Source organism: Schistocerca nitens, chromosome 9 (genome assembly GCF_023898315.1).
Source record: "Schistocerca nitens isolate TAMUIC-IGC-003100 chromosome 9, iqSchNite1.1, whole genome shotgun sequence".
Lineage (NCBI taxonomy): Eukaryota > Metazoa > Arthropoda > Insecta > Orthoptera > Acrididae > Schistocerca > Schistocerca nitens.
In genome coordinates, this window is record NC_064622.1 from 343,117,108 (window position 1) to 343,138,053 (window position 20,946).

The window sequence follows — 20,946 nt, forward strand, 5'->3', positions numbered from 1 at the left end:
GGCTTTACCCATTTTCATAAGTGACGCACTCATATTTGGCTGCTGTGGACAGTTCTATTTATGTCATCACATTTAAATGTATCTCATTATCTTCATTAACCAGCATGATGTGATCCACATAGCAACGATATTTTATACACACCAGAAAATTTGCTCTAATTGGATTACACATGGTCTGTGAAAATGGGTAGAGCGTGAAACTAACCAGTCAGTAAATAAGCAGCAGTTTGAGTTAAAATTTCTTTTCTTCAGTATTTGAGAGCTGCAAGTCTTGACAAACTTAAATCGTTTGGTATCTGGCACACAACCCTTGGTAGCCCTTCCACAGGGCATATATGCCCCAGGAATTTTTCATTGTTTTAGTTTTTGTAATTTCGACTTGTAACGGCTCATACTCCGACGAAGAATATTACTTTAATCTGCCGTTGCCGAATAATACTGTAGCAATAAACCATAAACGAGAGATAAACATCAAAGTAAAATTTGAGTTGCAAAGAAAATGCGCCATTTACAACAACAAAACACGGTGAGCACAAAGCATCCGCCGATAGCAAAGTTCTTAAACGGCTTTAGGACTAAACTATGCAATACTTCATAACAACAAACTGCTTTCGGTGAGTGTGACATCACAACTATTTAAATTAGATTCGTTTGAGCAGTTGCCAGCAGGGTTCATGCGGAGCTGAAGTCGCGTATGAGCAGCACCTTCTCTCGCTAGTTGAAGTGTGGATGTCATGCCTAAAGCAGAAATTGCAACCAGCCGGATGCTACCCGGAAAAAAATTTTTTGGTGTAGGTGAGTTACCAGATTCACGCATGCGCAGAGCAGTCACAGTAGTAGTGAAGAGTAGTCTCTACAAGACCTGCGTTTACATTTCGTGATTTTGCAGTTCTCTCTTCGTTTACAGCTCTCATGTCAAATGGAAACAAGACATTTCTGTGGCTGGGAGCTATGAAATGAATTAAGACACTCATAATTACGGAAGATTAAAACATGTTATTACTTTGTTTCCTGATTTTATTTCCACGTAATTGGCAACCAAGCATTAATCGCTTTGCAGAACAATGAAAGTGCTAAAGAAATTTGGCACTTATTAATATTTTTCCGCAGAAGCAGTAAAATTATTTGAAAGGGAATGTTTCATTCCACCGTATTAGCTAATTTCATCTGTTCGCTGAATTTCAAATGCACGTTTTTATCTTCTGTCATTATGCCATAATAAAGAACCAAACATGAGATAATACAGCAATGGCACTCCAAGAAAATTGGCTTTGCGAAAACCACGGTGAAAAGCCGTAGCAGAACTCTGCCTTCTGTGAAAAACAATACTTTTCGACCACAATAAATGTTATAACAATTGACTGGTATCTCCTCTAAGTTTGACGTTATTTCTTAATTTGTGTCGCTCACGCCTTAAACTGACAAAACATCAGTCTTCAGTAAATTGTAGACTGGCAGCGCACCATGTTTTATCATCGTAACCCCCCCCCCCCCCAAAGATTTATATTTGCTCCTAGAGTAGAATATAAACTGCCACTTATACAATTTCTTGGCTTCACAAGTATCCTTGTTAATTTCAGTTTGAAAAAGTCACAAAAAGCTTAATATTCTTAGTTCTAGTGTATACAAACAACTGGTTGTTTAATTTTTCTGCTTATAGCTTTTGGCAATGTTGTGTCGATGTAAACTTTATTGGAAATGTTACATAAAGTACTGCGGAATATTAATAAAAAAATCTGTTAAAGTCACCACGTTCTTTTTTAAGTTGTAGAGAATAGTTTTGGAATGAATATTGTGCGAAACACTGCTTTCTAATTTTGCATTTCTTATCTGGATAGGATATAATAAAACAATTGCATTAGGTACAGCAACGCCCGCCTCGGTAGCTGCGTGGTCAGCGCGACAGAATGTCAATCCTAAGGGCTCGGGTTCGATTCCCGGCTGGGACGGAGATTTTCTTCACTCAGGGACTGTGTGTTGTGTTGTCCTAATCATCATCATTTCTACAGTCTACCAGACAGGAGGCGCCTTTTGTGTGTGTGTGTGTGTGTGTGTGTGTGTGTGTGTGTGTAGCAACGCCGCGTGTCCCCTACGAACAACATGCCGCAGTGCTATATACATGGTCACGTCTGATTCCAATCAGAAATGCGACGAAATGTTATGAACAGAGCAAATACCACGTAGTGATGCGTTGGAAGTATGATAGCAAAAGCAGAAATGGATACAGATGTCAAAAGCCAATTTTAGCAGAATCAGAAACGGATGCAGAAGCTGAAATTTATATATTAACCCTTCATTATACACTTTTTTTTAGAAGTTAAAATATTTTTTTTGTACTTCAAATTGTTCAAGGATGTTAGGAAAAATGTTGAAAAAAAAATAAGATGTTTTTAATTCAGAAAAAAATTTATTTTTATTCAGTTTGCATTTATGCAAAACTGTTGGAAACTTACCATATACACTCATAAGTGATACTTTGCACATATGCAAAATCGTGTGTTTTTCACACAAAAAGGTTAACTGTAAAAAATATTTTTTTTCATGTCAAATTAACAACAGATATGAAAGAATTAATGACATATTCGAAAATTAATGAAGGACACTTGTCTTAAACACTATGGAATGCAAGAAAGCAGTTTTTGTCAGTAACACTTTGCACATATGCAAAAGCTTGTGGTACCTGTGCATCAGCGACAGCTTCATTCTCATCATCCTTCAAACAATAATTATTTGAATTATGTGTATTAACTACAGTAGCCTCAGGCTCGCTATCACTATCTGCAGATTCCATATCATTTACGTTTATTGTCGGGTCTTCATCTGAATCGTCAAAAACTAACCCATCTTCACTGCCAGAAGGGCATTCTAGGGACATGAATTCTTCATACGTCATCACTTTACGTCGTCCATTGTCGAAATATGAGAATGACTCCATTACAGCACTCGAACTATCACGATAAACTAGAAAAAATCAGAAAGAAGGAAACGCTGCGTTCTCATCGTTCGATTGTGGTTTCACTTCGTAAAACTCTTTTCTATTATTTTTGCTTTGTTTTATTATTGTGATTATTACTATTATTATTTGCGTAACAACGCATATACGAAAAGAGCCGCGAAATACCTTTTAGTAATGCTGTGCCATGAATTTCTTTATAATCATTAATTTTCCACAAAACAGAATATATTGGGTTCTTATTGTTCTGTATCTGGCTTTCTATTAAAGGAACATTTTTCGTTACTGTAACTCACTATAAAAGTCAACATATCTTCCCTACTTTATCGTTATTGAAAATGAAAATTACTTTTTTATGAATACTGATGTTACAGTTCGCAAAGATTGTTCAACATCAAAATTTTGCAGTGGATTTTTGTTAAGAATAAAACACCAATAATTACCACGACTAGCACAAGAACATGAGACTATTGTCGGAGAAAAACACGTTTTTACTATAAGGTTTGCCAGACCAGAACTAAGCACAGCAAAATTCCTGTTATGTTACGAAGGTAAATTATCTCTTTTGTACTGTTAGTAATACATTATCAGCAGCCCGCGTCAACCTGTAAAACACATCACAAAATCTGCTCCTCTGCTCTGCAAGTCCGGAAGCTGAAAGAGATGATTTTATTTCACTATTACCTTCCCGCTTCTTTGCGGTATGATAGATTTCTTTTAATGCAGTTTGAATGCGCCGCGGCAGTGGCTCGTTCGTACGTAGCGCAGCTCTGCACCACGGATAATATTTAAATAACTGAAAATGTCTCAAAAGGATGGGATAATATTCCAAGCAAGCTACTACAGATAATAATGCAAGGTTTCATTAAATAACTCTATTCAAAACATTCAAATATGTTAACTAATACACACCTTTTAAAATGAGTACGTAATGGCGTACATCTATCGACCATGACAAAAGAAAACTACGTTAGCATTTACTACAGCGTCACAGGCTATCTTACTCCCGTAACTCCAAGAAGAAGACAAAGAAATTAATGTTCGTTCTGTATTATTTATACTAGTCGTATTTTTTCATCTTTGTATGATATTTATCGTCTGTGCGGTTTCAGTACTCGCCGACACAGATATTATCTAAAATAAATAATAATAATAAAAAAATACATAATTCCATACAATAACAAAATATGATACAATTTTGTTTTATTTTTGCTACATAATGTCTTTTGCTCATAGACGTTACAGTGGATAGAAGTATTATTACGCACTACTGCACATATGCAAACGAAATTGATTTGTATACTACTCACATATTTATTAGCAGAAATACAAGATGAATGGAGCAGAAAACTCTACAAAGGTTGTAGAAGCACTACAAATTTTTTGCATTCACGTGTTCTTCCTTTCAACTACTGACAATCACCGCCGAAAGAGAGCAATGTCAGCCTGACTTACAATGCTACTCACAGCAACACACATTGTCGCGTCATACACTCAATAGCACATTCTAGGGGCATAATCTTATCAGTTACCCTCATAAGACAACACAGCAAAGCAGTTTCAAGCGTTAAACTTCAAGAACAACGGCGGAAAGAGATTTGAAACTTTGCTTTGCACATCTGCAAAGCAACGCAGTGAAGGGTTAAGAAAACTAACAATTCTTTACCTATTTTTAATTATATTAATACTCAGAATTTATCAGTGGCAGATTACATTTAACAAAGAGTAATTTTGCAACTTTTTCACCCTGTAGTTTATTTCGATGTTCTTCATATATGAGGCCAGCTCCACTGAATAATTGTTGACTGGCTACGGTACTAGGAGGAAATGACAAATATTGGCGAGTGAGTGCTAATAGATATTGGTACTTGCTTCCATTTGATTTCTATCACATTAGCGGATCGTCTTTTACAGGAAGTCTTATTTCCTTTTTGTACTCCCGTAGGTTTGCTTTTAGCATCAAAAGCAAATTGTCATTTTCGTTTTGCATAGTGGTCTGGCTGATCTTCGTTCATATTTAACGTGAATTCTAACGTTTGTAAGGCTGATTTTCAATTTCAAATCGGCCGCTTTTAGAGCTATTAGGTATGCAGTCATTTGAGGTGAGTTTGGATATCTTTCATCATCATCAAATTAAGTATTTGGCACTTATCTTGCTCTGTGACGAAGCCTTTGAAAAATTTTGACTTGCGATACAAGTCTAAATACGCTGCAATTATGAAATTATAGTTTTTGGTCAGTTCTTTATATCTTCTGATGATGTACCGTAAGCTGGAGTTACTTTGCATCTGAGGGGTAGCTTTGCACCATTATTAGAGAACTATTTGTAAGACGCTTGTGACGACCGAGGGAACTAAATCAATTTGTTTTCCCCTTTCGGCGATAGATGGCATGCAAATGCATTGTGTCAGCAATAATCGACGACAACGAATATCTTCATTGTTGGAGTTGGTGAACTTATCCAGTGAGTGAAATATAAGTGAAATTAATTATATTCCATCACAACCAGCATGCTTAACAAGAATGTAAGATTCATATCAAATTACTTTTTATTTATGTATTCACAGTGTCTGATATAGTTTGTTAATCTCATGTGAAAGTATTTCGTGCCTGAGAACAATATTGTCACCAAGACATATTCAAGGCTAATATGGGATTACATTGCACCAGTTAATTAGATTATGTTATCGCCATTTGGTTTTATATTATTAAATTGTGTCATTATCATTAGAGAAACATTCTAAAACTTTAAATTGTATAATTTAACTTATTTGAATTGTTTAGATTTGTTGTCTGTTTCTCACTTCAGTCATGCCAAGGGTATACAAATGCTGCTTAGGTTCCGGACAGTATAATAACTACTCACAGGAAAAAATGGAAGTGTGTCTTGAAGCAGTAAGAAGTGGAAAAATGATCTAGAAGGCCGCTGAAGCTTATTTCAAAATCCTCAGGAGGACAATTAATTATAAACTGAAGAGCAAACACTCCAAGAAGCCAGGAAAACCACTTGTTTTTCACCTCAAGAAGAGGAACTGTTTGTTGATTGTATTATAAAATTGAGTAATTTTGGGTTCCCAGTCGATCAATTCGACCTGGAGCATATTGTTAAGTATTGCTTGAAAGCCAGGGGAAGGTATATGCCCCAGTTCAAAAACAGCTTATGAAGTAATGATTGGATTAAATCTTTTATGAAATGGCATCAGTGCATGTCTGCCCACTTTGCTGCAAATATATATATATATATATATATATATATATATATATATATATATATATATATATATATATATATATATATATATATATATATAAGAAAACAAGAGCTGGAATTAGTGCACAAGTTCTGCAAGACTATATATGAAACTGAGAAAGATGTTCCAAAACAGAACATCTGGAACTGTGATGAAACGAACTTGAGTGATAATCCTCATGGTCAGAAGAAAGTGTCTACCGAGGGGAATGATACTATGAAACACATCAAAAACTAGAATTTCCTTGATGTACTATTGCAACGCAGCTGGAGATCTTCTTCCTCGTTATCTTGTATATAAGGCTGCCCAAATGTGGAGTACATGGACTGAAATTGGGCCAAAAGGTGCCAGGCACAACACACCAAGTGGGTGGTTTAACTCTTGTAACATTTTTTGATTGGTTCCAGTCTATGTTGTTTCCAAGACTTAAACAGTTAGAGGGGAAGAAAGTGGTGATAGGAGATAATTTATCGTCACACATCATGCAAAATGTGCTAAATTTATGGCTGCAAAATGAAATCTATTTTGTGTGTGCCCTCCCCCTCCCCCCCAATAGTACTCATCTTACACAGCCCTTAGATGTTTCTTTCTTTGGACCGTTGAAGAGAAAGTGGAAATGTATTTTATCCCAGTACAAAGACAGCCCAAACGAAATAAAAAAAATACTGTGCTTTAAAAAACCGGATTTTCCAGCAATTTTGAAATCTGTTTTCTTAAAGTGTGGAATATACCCATGCACTGTTGCACCCCTATTAGTACAACTACCAACATCAAGTTTCAATGCAGAGGACGTTGAAACGAGTTTCACTAAATACCTAGAAGAGAAATGAAAGTCTAGTTATGACAGGAAGCGAATACAAGTACAAGCAGGTAAAAGCATTGCCCATGCAAGTCATGGTTCTACTTCGTACTCATCTACTGCAATTCAGACGTCACCATCAGCCGCTAGAAACTTTTCATGAGGATGTTTGGGGAATTTGTTGTCCTCCAGTATGAAGGTGAAATATTTCCTGGGCAGAAACTGAAAGTTAAAGAAGACTGTGTAGTTATCAAAGCAATGCAACAATTCACCAAATCATGGAAATGGCCAGAAAGGGATGACATAATGGAGTACCAAGGGGAGGATGTACTTGGAGGAATTAATCCTCCCAAGCAAATATCTAGGAGAGGCTTGTATTCCGACCCATAAATTGATATGAAGTGGTCTGCCTAATTGTTTACATAGATATTTGTGTTATGATGCCAAATAAGTTAACCATATTTTTCTTACTGTATCAACTTATAACATTATTTTTGTATTTATAAAAGACATTTTGATTTTAAAAATAAAGCACTATTTAACCTGAAACATAATACGTTGATTACTTGTTGATTTTAAGGTACAATGTATGACTCAGACGGTCAAATAGTGCACCATATCTCATAAAGTAAAAGCAAAGTTATGTTAGTGGAAAGCAGCCCCTTCCAGTGGGTAGCTTTGCACCATTTTTTAGTACAATATAAAACAAATTTCATTTTTCGAAAATATGACTCATTAATCATGTTCCTAAATCCTTCTGGAGGTTTACAAATAAATTTCATCTAAAAATTCTAACTACAAGTATCTCATTTTGCTCAAAAGCAAATTTTTGACAATAAAGTGGTACAAAGCAACCCCATATCAGTTTTTGTTTCATCTTGCTGTAAAGTGGTGACAAGAACTTGAATTTGCAGTATGACTGATGAAATTCTCACTTGAGAACTGCCTAAGCTTCTAGTAATTTCTTCGGAAGTTTTCATTACTTCTACAAATTTTTGAAGATTTATCCAGTCGTCAGTGGAGATCATTGTAATTGGATTTGAACGTAAGTGCAAAATTAGCGAACCCTTGAGTTTTTAAAATTGCTCCATCATATAGAACATGCTATTCCAATTGGAAATAAAATAAATTAAATTAGCAGAAAGGATTTTCATAACAAAACACACAATACTTACACTAAAGATATACTATAAAACTAAAATTCATTTTTATATATATTTAACAATATGTACCAAGCTGGGAAATTCTGAATAACAGATAAAACAGGTTGATTAAGGCTCCCCTTTGAAATTTTGCCTTCTTGGCTTGTGTGACCAAGTACGATGGAAATGGATGGCGATTTTTCTCAATTTAGCAGTTAAGTTGTAGGTACTCCTGTGATTCCACAGCAGCTCAAATACAAGGTTGAATGTGATGTGTTACACAATTCACATAATGAAAGACAGACAACTGCAATGGCTTAATCATGTTAGAACCAATGTCACGAACAATACAACACACTGCCTGATGATTTATGCTCCATTCTTGAAGTATCGTTTCAGATTTTGTCGATATTGCGTCACCAGTATGGCGCCCAGTCATGACTTCACATTTCAAAATTATAGACATCTTGTGAAAATCCGTTGAAATACGAGGGTGGTATGAAAAGTTCTCAGAATCACAACAAGAGGTCGGCAGGTACTATCGCAACAAGTTGTTCACGTGATATTAATTGGACTGTTGCCTGTAAACACTTGCCATGTGAGTGCTCTTGGAAGAGAGCTGTGGTGGTAATGTGGCTCTGTTGTTGTTCCTGGGTAGTGATCTGCAGAGAATGAAAAAAGAGATTTGAACAGTGATTAAGTACTAAGCAAAGACATGTACGAAAGCAAAGGACATTCACGCCAATTTCCAGAATACACTGGGGGACTCTGCTCCTTCATATTCAACTGTTACCAAGTGGACAATTTATTTTAAATTTCGTTGGGAGGATGATGATTCACGCAGCGGTCGGCCAAGATGTGTCACTACTCCAGAAATCACTGCAAAAGTGCACAAAATGGTCAAGGAGGATCGCCGATTGAAAGTGCGTGAAATTGCTCACGCTTACCAGATGTCGTCTGAAAGGGTATATCACATTTTAACTGAACAATTAGAAATGAAAAAATTATCTGCAACATGGGTGCCGCTATTCTTGACGCGTGCCCACACACACGAGCCATCACCATAGCAAAATTACACGAACTAAGGTCTGAATTGTTGCAACATTGCCTTATTCACCCAATATGGCTCCGTCAGACTCCCATTACTTCCCAAAATTGAAAATTATTCTTGGTGGATGAAGATTCACTTCAAATGAAGAATTGATGGCTGGAGTAGACAACTATTGTGCAGGCCTGGAGGAAACTCATTTTCGAGATGGGATCAAGGCACTGGAACATCGTTATACCAAGTGCATTAATCTACAAGGAGAATACACTAAAAAATAAAAAAAATGTTTCAGTGATGTAAGTACTTTTTTTTCCATTCCGAGAACTTTTCAAATCACCCTTGTATAATGAGAAATCAAACTAAGTTATGAAGTTTCAGAATGTAAATCAGACCATTTGTCAGTTGTTAAAGATATTTTTTTCAAATTCTACAAGTAAATTTTTGATTTTTCTTACCCGCTTATTGTAAATGCTATGACACAAATATGAAGGGAAAAAAATCACGACCTGTGAACTTATTCTTTGAAAGAGCAGCATTTATTACTCAGTGAAAGTCGGTACCCTCAACAAAATTAAAAGATACATTCTGGAGGCCAGCCATTTCAGTAATCACATGATCCACTTGTTGAGACTTTAGGTGTGAGGAATCCCTATAATCATGCAGACTATGTTGCAATGTAAGTTGTTGCTTAGCATCTTTGGCCGGAAGGAAAAGGAACCTATAACAGTCACACAATGAAAAGAGTAAAATACCACAAGAAATTAAATTCGTAAAAATTCTAAGTTATTACGTGCAGCAAGTCAATAATTTTCAGCGCACCCAACTAGAGCGACAATTGTAAAAGAAACGTTTCTGAACCAGTTGCTGCAGTTTCTCAGTAGTAGTTTACAAATACTGGATTTTATTCTTCATATTGCATACTAGGTTTCAGTAACTTATTTGTCACCATTAGTGATTATTTTAGAAATGATGCTGGTACAGAAGTTACAGACACCTGGTATACAACATGGAGAATAAAATGTAATAAATAAATTAACATTCTACAGATTCTTCTGTAGATAAATGAAAGAGAAAATTCTTAGAAACGTTTTTATATATACTGTGATAACTTCTTAAAATGCTCACCTCAGATTGAATGAGGGGCAGGTAAAACCAGTTTAATTTTCGTGCAGTGCTGCAAACATACCCTCCTGTGCAGTTCACATCCCACAGTGGTGTATTTATTCCGTGTCACAGATGTAATATTCTTATATCGTGAAGTGCTGGCAGCAACGAGAATAGACAGCACTACCAGAACCAGAGGGTTTGGTGAGCTCTTTAAAATGTTATCGTATTGTGAATCATTCGGATAAAACAGCTTTGCACCAGCAGTGGACAGAGCTCACCCTATAATAATCTAACTATGTTACTGGTACCAATTACATTATTATATAAATATTGTCTAACCTTTTGGTTTTCACCTCCATTGGAAGTTTGTTCATCTAACTTTTCAAATTCTGCAAATTTCTCGATGTATAAACACAAGTCATTAATCTCCACGAAATAGTTACAACTAAGAGTTGTTATTGTTTTCACTATTGCATTCTTATCTTACATTACACTACAAAACTGTTGACTAAAAATCACTGTACAATATAGTATTGTTATACAACAACACAAAGTAGACCGACGAGTGAGAAAACGCTTCTTTTTTGCTGTGATGGACAGACATCACCGCGTAATAATCCTATAAACGGAACAATCGGTACGTCCCATTCAACGAACTCCCGACTGCGCAGCAGCTGTGCGTTGGTCCAGTAAGCGCACATCGACAACCCCGCCATTATTGAGAGATCCGAAATAAAAATGCGGAAGCGGCTGTGTAAAAAAAAGTGTGGGACTAAGGTAGTTGCGGAAGCATAGGTCGGCCACAGCATGCTTCCTACTTCATCACAGTTGCATATGCGCAGTAACCCCTGGTGCTGTCTGGCAACTGCTCAAAAGAACCTATTTCTAATAGGTCGCGGGAAAATATTGTGAATGGCAGTTTGAGAAGCGTTATTCCTCAAATCGCGGAGCGTTTGACTACCTTCCATAACTTAATACTTTGAGGACCAAACACTTACAAAAATTTCAGGGGGAGAAGAAGAGACATTTACATCCTCATTTACCTTAAAGGGTAACACATGCAAAAAAGACAATATTATATGTGAAAGCTTGGTTTCCTATTTGTGTTCGCACTACATAACAGTGATGTTGCTATTTGCTGACTACATCACGTGTCCTATGATCTGAATATCTACTGTCATTGGCTAGTGAGGTAATGTGACAGACGCTATGATTGGCTGACGAAAGCAGATTGCAACCACGATTTCAGTGCTTTGGAAATTAACGTACTGCATTTGGTGGAATTTGTGTTTATATTTTTGTCATATGAAAATATGCAGCGTACATGTTGCTGCGCATCGAAGATCTTGCTGAAACACGTTATTTTCTGCTGGCTTTCACTTCCCAAAGTGTTGGGGAGGTCTACGCCGGTATATAAAACTTTTACCATTCAAAGGATTGACATGTTTTACAGTTCCGAGGAAAGAATACTGTCACTTAACACAGAGGAAGTGTAGTTTCACCCAGGAAACGCTTTTTTTCCCTTGTCCACGTATAAAATCTGTTCCAACACACCCGTCTGCATCAGCTTCCAATAATTTGACGGTAGTCACGGCGATTTCTCATCCCGTGTTCAAGAACTGTATTCGCAGTGGGTCTGTTTCGTGATTGATCCAGTGTTTAGCAAAACAGTGCATAAATAACTTTCAAATAACTTTGCTGAGCTGTTAGGCCAAACGTATTAATTCGCTTTAAGAACTGAAGCAATTAGTATGAAAATGAGTTTTCTATTAAGGAAACAGAAAAGCATGCTATGAAAGTTACCAATTTCCTGGAACCTCTGTGAGGTTATGGGTGCTAACAAAAGTGAAAATAGCGTTAATTTACAACAATAATATAGGCTTGCTGAAACAGAAAACCAACATGGTATGTTATTTATAATATGCGCTATAGTAACTGAATTGCAACTGCCATTTACCACAAAATATGTTATGGAAAACATCCACAACGCCTGAAAATTTTTTTGTTTATTCACATTGATATACACTGACAATGTTGTTGTGGTCTTTAGTTCAGAGACTGGTTTGATGCCGCTCCCCATGCTACTCTATCCTGTGCAAACTTCTTCGGCTCCAAGTAACTACTGCAACCTACATCCCTGTGAGTCTGCTTAGTGTATTCATCTCTTGGTCTCCCTCTACGATTTTTGCCCTCCAATACTCAATTGGTGATCCCCAGATGCCTCAGAACATGTCCTACCAACCAATACCTTCTTCTAGTCAAGTTGTGCCACAAACCTCTCTTCTCTCCAATTCTATTCAGTACCTCCTCATTAGTTATGTGATTTGTCCATCTAATCTTCAGCATTCTTCTGTAGCACCAGATTAAGAATGCTTCTATTCTCTTCTTGTACAAACTATTTATCAGCCACGTTTCACTTCCATACATGGCTACACTCCATACAAATACTTTCAGAAACGACTTCCTGACATTTAAATCTATACTCGAAATTAACAAATTTCTCTTCTTCAGAAACGCTTTCCTGGCCATCGCTAGTTTACATTTTGTATCCTCTGTACTTCAACTTCATCAGTTTTTTTGCTCCCCAAATAACAAAACTCATCTACTACTTTAAGCGTCTCATTTCCTAATCTAATTCCTTCAGCATCACCCAACTTAATTCGACTACATTACATTATCCTCGTTTTGCTTTCGTTGATGTTCATCTTATATCCTCCTTTCAAGACACTGTCCATTCCGTTCAGCTGTTCTTCCAGGTCCTTTGCTATCTCTGACAGAATTACAATGTCATTGGCAAACCTCAAAGTTTTTATTTCTTCTCCATGGATTTCAATTCCTACCCTGAATTTTTCTTTCGTTTCCTTTACTGCTTGCTCAATATACAGATTAAATAACATCAGGGATAGGTTGCAACACTGTCTCACTCCCTTCCCAACCACTACTACCCTTTCATGCCCCTTGACTGTTATAACTGCCATCTGGTTTCTGTACAAATTGTAAATAGCCTTTCGCTCCCTGTATTTTACCCCTGCCACCTTCAGAATTTGAAAGAGAGTATTCCAGTCAATACCGTCAGAAGCTTTCTCTAAGTCTACAAATGCTAGAAACGTAGGTTCGCCTTTCCTTAATCTATTTTCTAAGATAAGTCGTAGGGTCAGTATTGCCTCACGTGTTCCAACATTTCTGCGGAATCCAAACTGATCTTTCCCGAAGTTGGTTTCTACCAGTTTTTCCATTCGTCTGTAAAGAATTCATGCTACTATTTTGCAGCCATGGCTTATTAAACTGATAGTTCGGTACGTTTCACACCTGTCAACACCTGCTTTCTTTGGAATTGGAATTATTATATTCTTGAAGTCTGAGGGTATTTCGCCTGTATCATACATCTTGCTCACTAGAGGGTAGAGTTTTGTTAGGCCTGGCTCTCCCAAGGCTGCCAGTAGTTCTAATGGAATGTTGTCTACTCCCGGGGACTTGTTTCGACTTAGGTCTTTCAGTGGCCTGTCAAACTCTTCACGCAGTATCATATCTCCTATTTCATATTCATCTACATTCTCTTCCATTCCTATAATATTGTCATCAAGAACATCGCCCTTGTATAGACCCACTATACACTCCTTCCACCTTTCTGCTTTTCCGTCTTTGCTTAGGTTTCCATCTGAGCTCTTGATCTTACCCCTTGATGAGATAAGCCTCTACATCCTTACATTTGCCCTCTAGCGATCCCTGCTTAGCCATTTTGTACTTCCTGTCGATCTCATTTTTGAGACGTTTGTATTCCCTTTTGCCTGCTTCATTTACTGCATTTTTATATTTTCTTCTTTCATCAATTAAATTCAATATCTCTTCTGTGACCTAAGGATTTCTATTAGCCCTTGGCTTTTTACCTACTTGATCCTCTGCTACCTTCACTATTTCGTCTCTCAAAGCTACCCATTCTTCTTCTACTGTATTTCTTTCCCCCATTCTGGTCAATTGTTCCCTTATGCCCTCCCTGAAGCTTTCTACAACCTCTGGTTCTTTCAGTTTGTCCAAGTCCCATCTCCTCAAATTCCCACCTGCATTTTTATATTTTCTTCAGTTTTAATCTACAGTTCATAACCAATAGATTGTGGTCAGAGTACACATTTGCCTCTGGAAATGTCTTACGATTTAAAACCTGGTTCCTGAATCTCTGTCTTACCATTATATAATCTATCTGAGACGTTCCAGTATCTCTAGGCTTCTTCCATGTATACAACATTCTTTTATGATTCTTGAACCAAGTGTTAGCTATGATTAAGTTATGCTCTGTGCAAAATTCTACCAGGTGCCTTCCTCTTTCATTTCTTACACCCAATCCATATTCACCTACTACGTTTCCTTCTCTTCCTTTTCCTACTATCGAATTCCAGTCACCCATGACTATTAAATTTTCATCTCCCTTCACTATCTGAATAATTTCTTTTATCTCATCATAAATTTCATCAATCTCTTTGTCATCTGCAGAGCTAGTTGGCATATAAACTTGTACTACTGTAGCAAGCGTGGGCTTCGTGTCTATCTTCGCCATAATAAGGCGTTCACTATGCTGTTTGTAGTAGTTTACCCGCACTCCTTTATTCGTTATTAAACCTATTCCAGCATTACTCCTATTTGATTTTGTATTTATAACCCTGTATTCACCCGACCAGAACATTTAACCATACAGTAAAGCTGCATGCCCTCGGGAAAAATTATGGCTGTAGTGTCCCCTTGCTGTCAGCCATTCGCATTACCAGCACAGCAGGGCCGTTTTGGTTAGTGTTACAAGGCCAGATTAGTCAATCATCCACACTGTTGCCCCTGCAACTACTGAAAAGGCTGCTGTCCCTCTTCAGGAACCACACGTTTGTCTGGCCTCTCAACAGATACCCCTCTGTTGTGGTGGCACCTATGGGTTTGGGGGGGGGGGGGGTAATATATATTATGGGCAACCTACAAGTCATTGTTTATATCTACAAATTAGAGTTATGGAAAATAAACAATTTATTTCCAAGTCCATACTTTTGAAGTGGACAATATGTTTGACGTTATGAAAAATTACTGCTTGCTCATCTGCAACATTTTTAATGTCCTTGCTGTCATTACTAAAATATCAGCTGTACTTCAGGGTATTAATGTTTATGCCAATGATCACTGACGAAATATCTGGGAGAAACAGGTGGTTAATAATGGATCTGGGAGGTTTTTTTTTTAAAGAAAGGAAAAAAAAAAGGAGAACCTTGGTCACCGATGTAGTCAACAGAGGTAATGTTATAGGTCTTCCACAGAGTATAAATTACTTTTGTGCAGAGGAAATTTATCTTAATAATCTGGTTCATAATCTACTTATGCCTGTTACCGTGGTGCTTACTGCTATGAGTTACTATTTTGTTTAAGTGTATTGCCAAAGCATTTGAGGAGCACTTTCAAGTATTTCATGTAATGTTTTACCTTCATATTTTCTGTAATGTGAATATATCTCCAGTTCTTCTAACAGATCCATTTTATGCCCTTCGTTTAGTTGTTGGAGCACCTTGACAGTCTGATATACTTTTGTCATTCTATAATTTTTTCTATAAATTTCATGTTTTGTTGTGTCTTGTAATATTTGGGTTCTAGGCAACTGATGCTTTCATCTTGTTCTTGTACAAATGTAATTTTCTGATGTAAGCTATTGCAGTAATTCATAATGTCTATTATGTCTTTGGCAACCCCTTTCACTAGCAGTAGTGTGACGTTTACATATCTCTTATAAAATTTAATTTTCTTTAGGAAGGATAAATGGCTGTTAATAATTTTTGTTCCAAATGATTTATGTATACATTAACTATAGTACAAGATATAATGATCCAATGTTATATCATTTCGCTGTTTATAGATGTTGTCATTAAAAATAATATAGATGTAACTGAGGCTTAGCTGGAGAAGTACTGATGAAATGGAAATGAGAAAAAGATGTTCATCAAAGATAAGGTCTACAGATTCACTTATCAAATAATTGAGGAACTGAGAGTACGAGTGACATTTCAAAAGAAAGTGATCTAAGCAAACATCTGTCAAGATAATGTGTGAATCTCTTCAGGGTAAAAGAAGTGCAAGCAATTTCATGCATAGTTCTGCACACTGTGATAATAAAGTTTAGGCTCTAAGCCAAATCTTGGATTGCATTTAGAATACAATTAGTACAAGTGGAATGGAGAACTGCTGCTATCTTTAATGAAGCTTCAGGTATGCATTTCTTAAAAGTATTGCAACAGCCTAATGAGTACACTTTTAGGATTACTTCTAGTAATGTTTAATGCATGTTTAAGTTTCGAAATAGTGGATGTACACCTTTATGCAAAATCAGCACACTGACACAATAGATCACTAGTTGCTTGAACAGGGCCACAGGTAAGTAGAATGTGATAATGCAAAGAAACACTTTAACTACACTATATGATCAAGTATCCAGACATGTTTCACATTCACGAGGATCTCAGCACGGATCTATGGAACGAATAAATAATCTAATCTAAGACAGCTGGCTGAAAATGACTTACTGTATTTACTCGAATCTAAGCCGCAACTGAAAAATGAGACTCGAAATCAAGGAAAAAAAAAATTCCCGAATCTAAGCCGCAACTGAAATTTGAGACTCGAAATTCATGGGGAGAGAAAAGTTTTAGACCGCACCTCCAAATCGAAACAAAGTTGGTCCATTGTAATATGAGTCACAATTTAGGTCGAATGAATGACGATACAGCCATAGTAGTTTCGTTCGAGTTGTAATCTTAGCAGTTAAGCTTTACCAGGTAGCCATTGCTATGCGTCAGGCGCTCCGTCCGTATTTATACGGGTACCCTTCCTTTTTCATGTGCTTCGTCTGGTTTGAATTGATTGCTTATTTTTCTTTGATCTGATAAGTGCCGTTCTCTTTGTTATAGGTGTTTACGCCACTCTAAGCTAAAATGCATTACTGTACTGTGTCATGCACTGTTTGTCGCATTTTGACAATGAGTGTTTACCGCCTGTCACAGCTGGCGGCATGGCTTGCTTTTATGCGCGCTACCGCCGCTTACAATAAAAAAAGAGGACTTGTCTCATTAGCAAAACAATGGCAAGAGACTGCCATTTGCTGTTACACCGCTGCTTTCTTTTATAATGATCAACAAGAACTAAATAATAGACTGCGTATGATAGATGATGTTCTGAACGAGAGTTTAGCGAAAATTGTTCTCCGTTTGAAAATCTTTGCAGACGCTTCTTTAGTACGTTACATTCTGCACAGAAATTAAGAGTCATCTTAGATTCAAATATCTAGGCAATTGCCGTGCTTCATTTCTCACTGTATCACTGTTAGGCATAAGAATAATACGAATACAAGCATGACATGATACGTATATTCTTCCGCGTTTGCTCTTGTCTCACACTAGTTTCGTAGGTTATTAGGCAGACAGGATTTAAATGAGATAGCAGCAAACACGAAAGAATACATGGCAAAATGTTTATTTTCGTATTATTCTTATAGTGAAGAGAATACTGCATGTGATTCACAATTCATAAAATTTCCTGCTAGCAACCATCTCTTCTGACAGCTAGGAAAAAATTCAGAACTAGAGTTGGCCATATTGACAAACAGGCAAACAGTCTTGTCAGTCGGATTTTCGTAGTACATTGAAATGCTGCTACATTCGAAGATGAACAATACGGAATTTGTATTTACTTCGTTGGGTAATGTATGAAAATGCAGTAGTCGAAACTCGGGGCGGAGAAAAAAGCACGTCTTCCACCTTTTTTAAAAATTTATTTACTGACGCAGAGGTTTTGGCGCCAGTATTAATCTTTGTGCCTGAAAGCATGCCTGTGCAGCGCTACATATATTCGACGGCAGAAGTTAGTTGTGGCGGCACCTACCAACATATTCAGAACTTCCGCTTACTTTGCACTCGATTCTAAGCCGCAGGCGGTTTTTTGGACTACAAAAACCGGAAAAAAAGTGCGGCTTAGATTCGAGTAAATACGGTACAAGTTTGTGGCGCCCTCCATCGGTAATGCTGAAACTCAATATTGTGTTGGCCCGCCCTTAGCCTTGATGACAGCTTCCACTCTCCCAGGCATATGTTCAATCAGGTGCTGGAAGGTTTCTTGGGGAATCGCAGGCCATTCTTCACGGAGTGCTTCACTGAGAAGAAGTATTGATGTCGGTTGGTGAGGCCTGGCAGGAAGTCAGCGTTTCAAAACATCCCAAAGGTGTTCTATAAGACTCAGGTCAGGACTCTGTGCAGGCCAGTCCATTACAGAGATGTTATTGTTGTATAACCACTCCGCCACAGGCTATGAACTAGAGATGGGTCGAACTCGTTCATTCCCGTGAACTACTTCATTCATTTCACTCTTTGCCGTGAAGCGTTCAAATGAAGTAGTTCATTCGTGAAGTACGGAAGCCTAGCGAAGTTGCCCAGTTCGCCGCTCAGCCGCTGCTACGCTCGCTCGTTTTTTAATTTTTTATATATATAGTGTGTGGTGTGGACTGAAGAGATCATCCTTGATGACTTATTCTTCTAGGATGGGATGTAAGGATAAAAGGAAAACACTTTATTTATTACACATTCAGTTAGGCTTGGGCACGCAATGGGTCCTTTAGCCTGCTGTCTTTGGTGATGTCTATCTCCCGTGGAGGGTGAAATGTGTCAAGGCTGTTATGTGTGACTGCTTCCTCGTGTTATGACAGATTGCCTATGGGGGGTGAAACGTTATTGACTTCGGTACTCGATACTTGTGCCATCTTGCAGGGTTTACCGTTCCTACCGATTCTAATTGTTGAACTTCGTCCCTAAGGGCATCGATCTTGTCAAAAACTCGTAGAGCCTTGTCATGGACCTTCTCTTGTATAGTGGTTTCGTGGAGTGCGGTGCGGATGTCGACGTTTCTTGTCCACCATGGAGCTCCTGTGATCCATTGATAGCAAATGTTTTGCAGCGCTTGGAGTTTGTTGTAGTTGGAGACGCACGTAGTTCCCCACGAGGTGGAGCCATACAACATTGTGGGTTCCACTGTTGCTTTATACAATTGGAGTTTAGTCTTAGGGTTGAGATCCTTACTCTTCAGGAACGGAATCAATGACCTGGCCATCTTCTGGGCTGCCGTCTTCTTGTCGTCAATATGCTGCGTAAAGAGTAATTGTTTGTCAAGGTAGACACCGAGATACTTCACTCCCGGCGACCATGGGATAAATTGGTCAGCTATTTGGAGTCTGTCGTTCAGAACTGGTTTCCTCCGTGTGAACAGAACGGCTGCCGTCTTCGTCGGGTTGATCGTTATCTTATTTTGCAGCGCCCAGCGTTCCATTACAGCAAGTTGCCGTTGCATCCTAGCGATTAGCTGGTCCAAGTGTCGTCCAGTTGTCAGAAAAGCCGTATCGTCCGCATAAAAACTCGCCATAACAAGGACTGTTGGGATGTCATTTATATATAAGTTGAAAAGCAGAGGCGAAATGACAGAGCCCTGCGGAATTCCTGCGGAGATCAGTTTCATTTCGGAGTTTTTGTCGTCGACTCGGACATACAGTTTCCTGTCCTGCAGAAAGCTGTCTATGAGTCTAATGTAACAATCCACAATAGGGGTAGTGCGATGCAGTTTAACGATAAGGTTGGGCCGCCACACCTTATCGTAAGCTTTTTCGATGTCAAGGAAGACACCAATCGTGAAGTGCTGCTTGTTGTATCCTTCTTGTATCCGTTCGGTGATCCGTAAAAGTTGAAGTTCGGCAGATAACTTGTCCTTGAAACCGAATTGTTCGGGTCGTATAACATCATGCGCTGTAAGCGTGTCATGGAGCCTCTTCAACAGCACTCTCTCGAGCACCTTGCCAAGGGTCGGCAAGAGGCTAATTGGCCGGTAACTGTTGGGTTCTGCTGGGTCTTTACCTGGCTTGGGTACTGGTACTACTCGAGCCGTCTTCCATGCCGTAGGAAAATATCCCTGCAGAAGACAGCTGTTGAGAATTCGGGTAAGGAGCACAGTTGGCTTCCTGGGCAACTGTTTCAAATCGGTGTTGCTTATGGAGTCGTCGCCCGGCGCATTATTCCGAGTCTTCTGGATAATTTTACGGATCTCTGCTGGTGTGGTGAGTTGTGGGCGGCTCTGCACAGGCGCAGCACGAAAAGCAGTCAATTCTGCTATAACGACGGCTTCCTGTTCTTGCAGGCGGACGTCGTTCACGGGGGTCGCTGGTGTAGACATCTGTTCTTGGTAAGTCGTAGCATACAGCTCCGCCTGGGCGAGTTCGTCATAGAGGAGGCCATCTGGTCCTCTGATGGCTCGTTTAGGTGGCCGCTGGTGTCGTATGTTCTTGACTACCTGCCATTCGTTCTTGGTTCGAAGTAAGAACTCATCCATCTTATCTTCCCAGACCTGCTGTCGCCACTCGGCCACTCTCCTGTGCAGTTCTCGTGTTAAGACGTGTGTTTCTCGTCGATCGATCGGGTTTCTATAGCGGAGCCAACGTCGCCTACTCCTGTTTCTCTGTGTCTTCAGTTCTTGGAGTAGAGGCGGGAACTCATCGAAAGCTACTACAGGGTAGACCGTGTGAGTAGTTGCCCTCCGTTTGGCTGCCTTTATCTTCTGCGTCAAAGTTTGTACCGCGATGTCGATGGCTTCCG

At 38.5% G+C, this 20,946-nt stretch overlaps 1 long non-coding RNA gene across 1 annotated transcript in view; it reads left to right on the forward strand.

The window, feature by feature from the left end:
- Positions 1-738: 738 nt before the first annotated feature.
- LOC126203251 (uncharacterized) overlaps positions 739-20,946 on the forward strand; it is a 29,210-nt gene continuing 9,002 nt past the window's right edge. The window contains exon 1 of the long non-coding RNA XR_007540250.1: positions 739-795. This is a non-coding gene — a long non-coding RNA (uncharacterized LOC126203251). The remainder of the gene's footprint in view (positions 796-20,946) is intronic.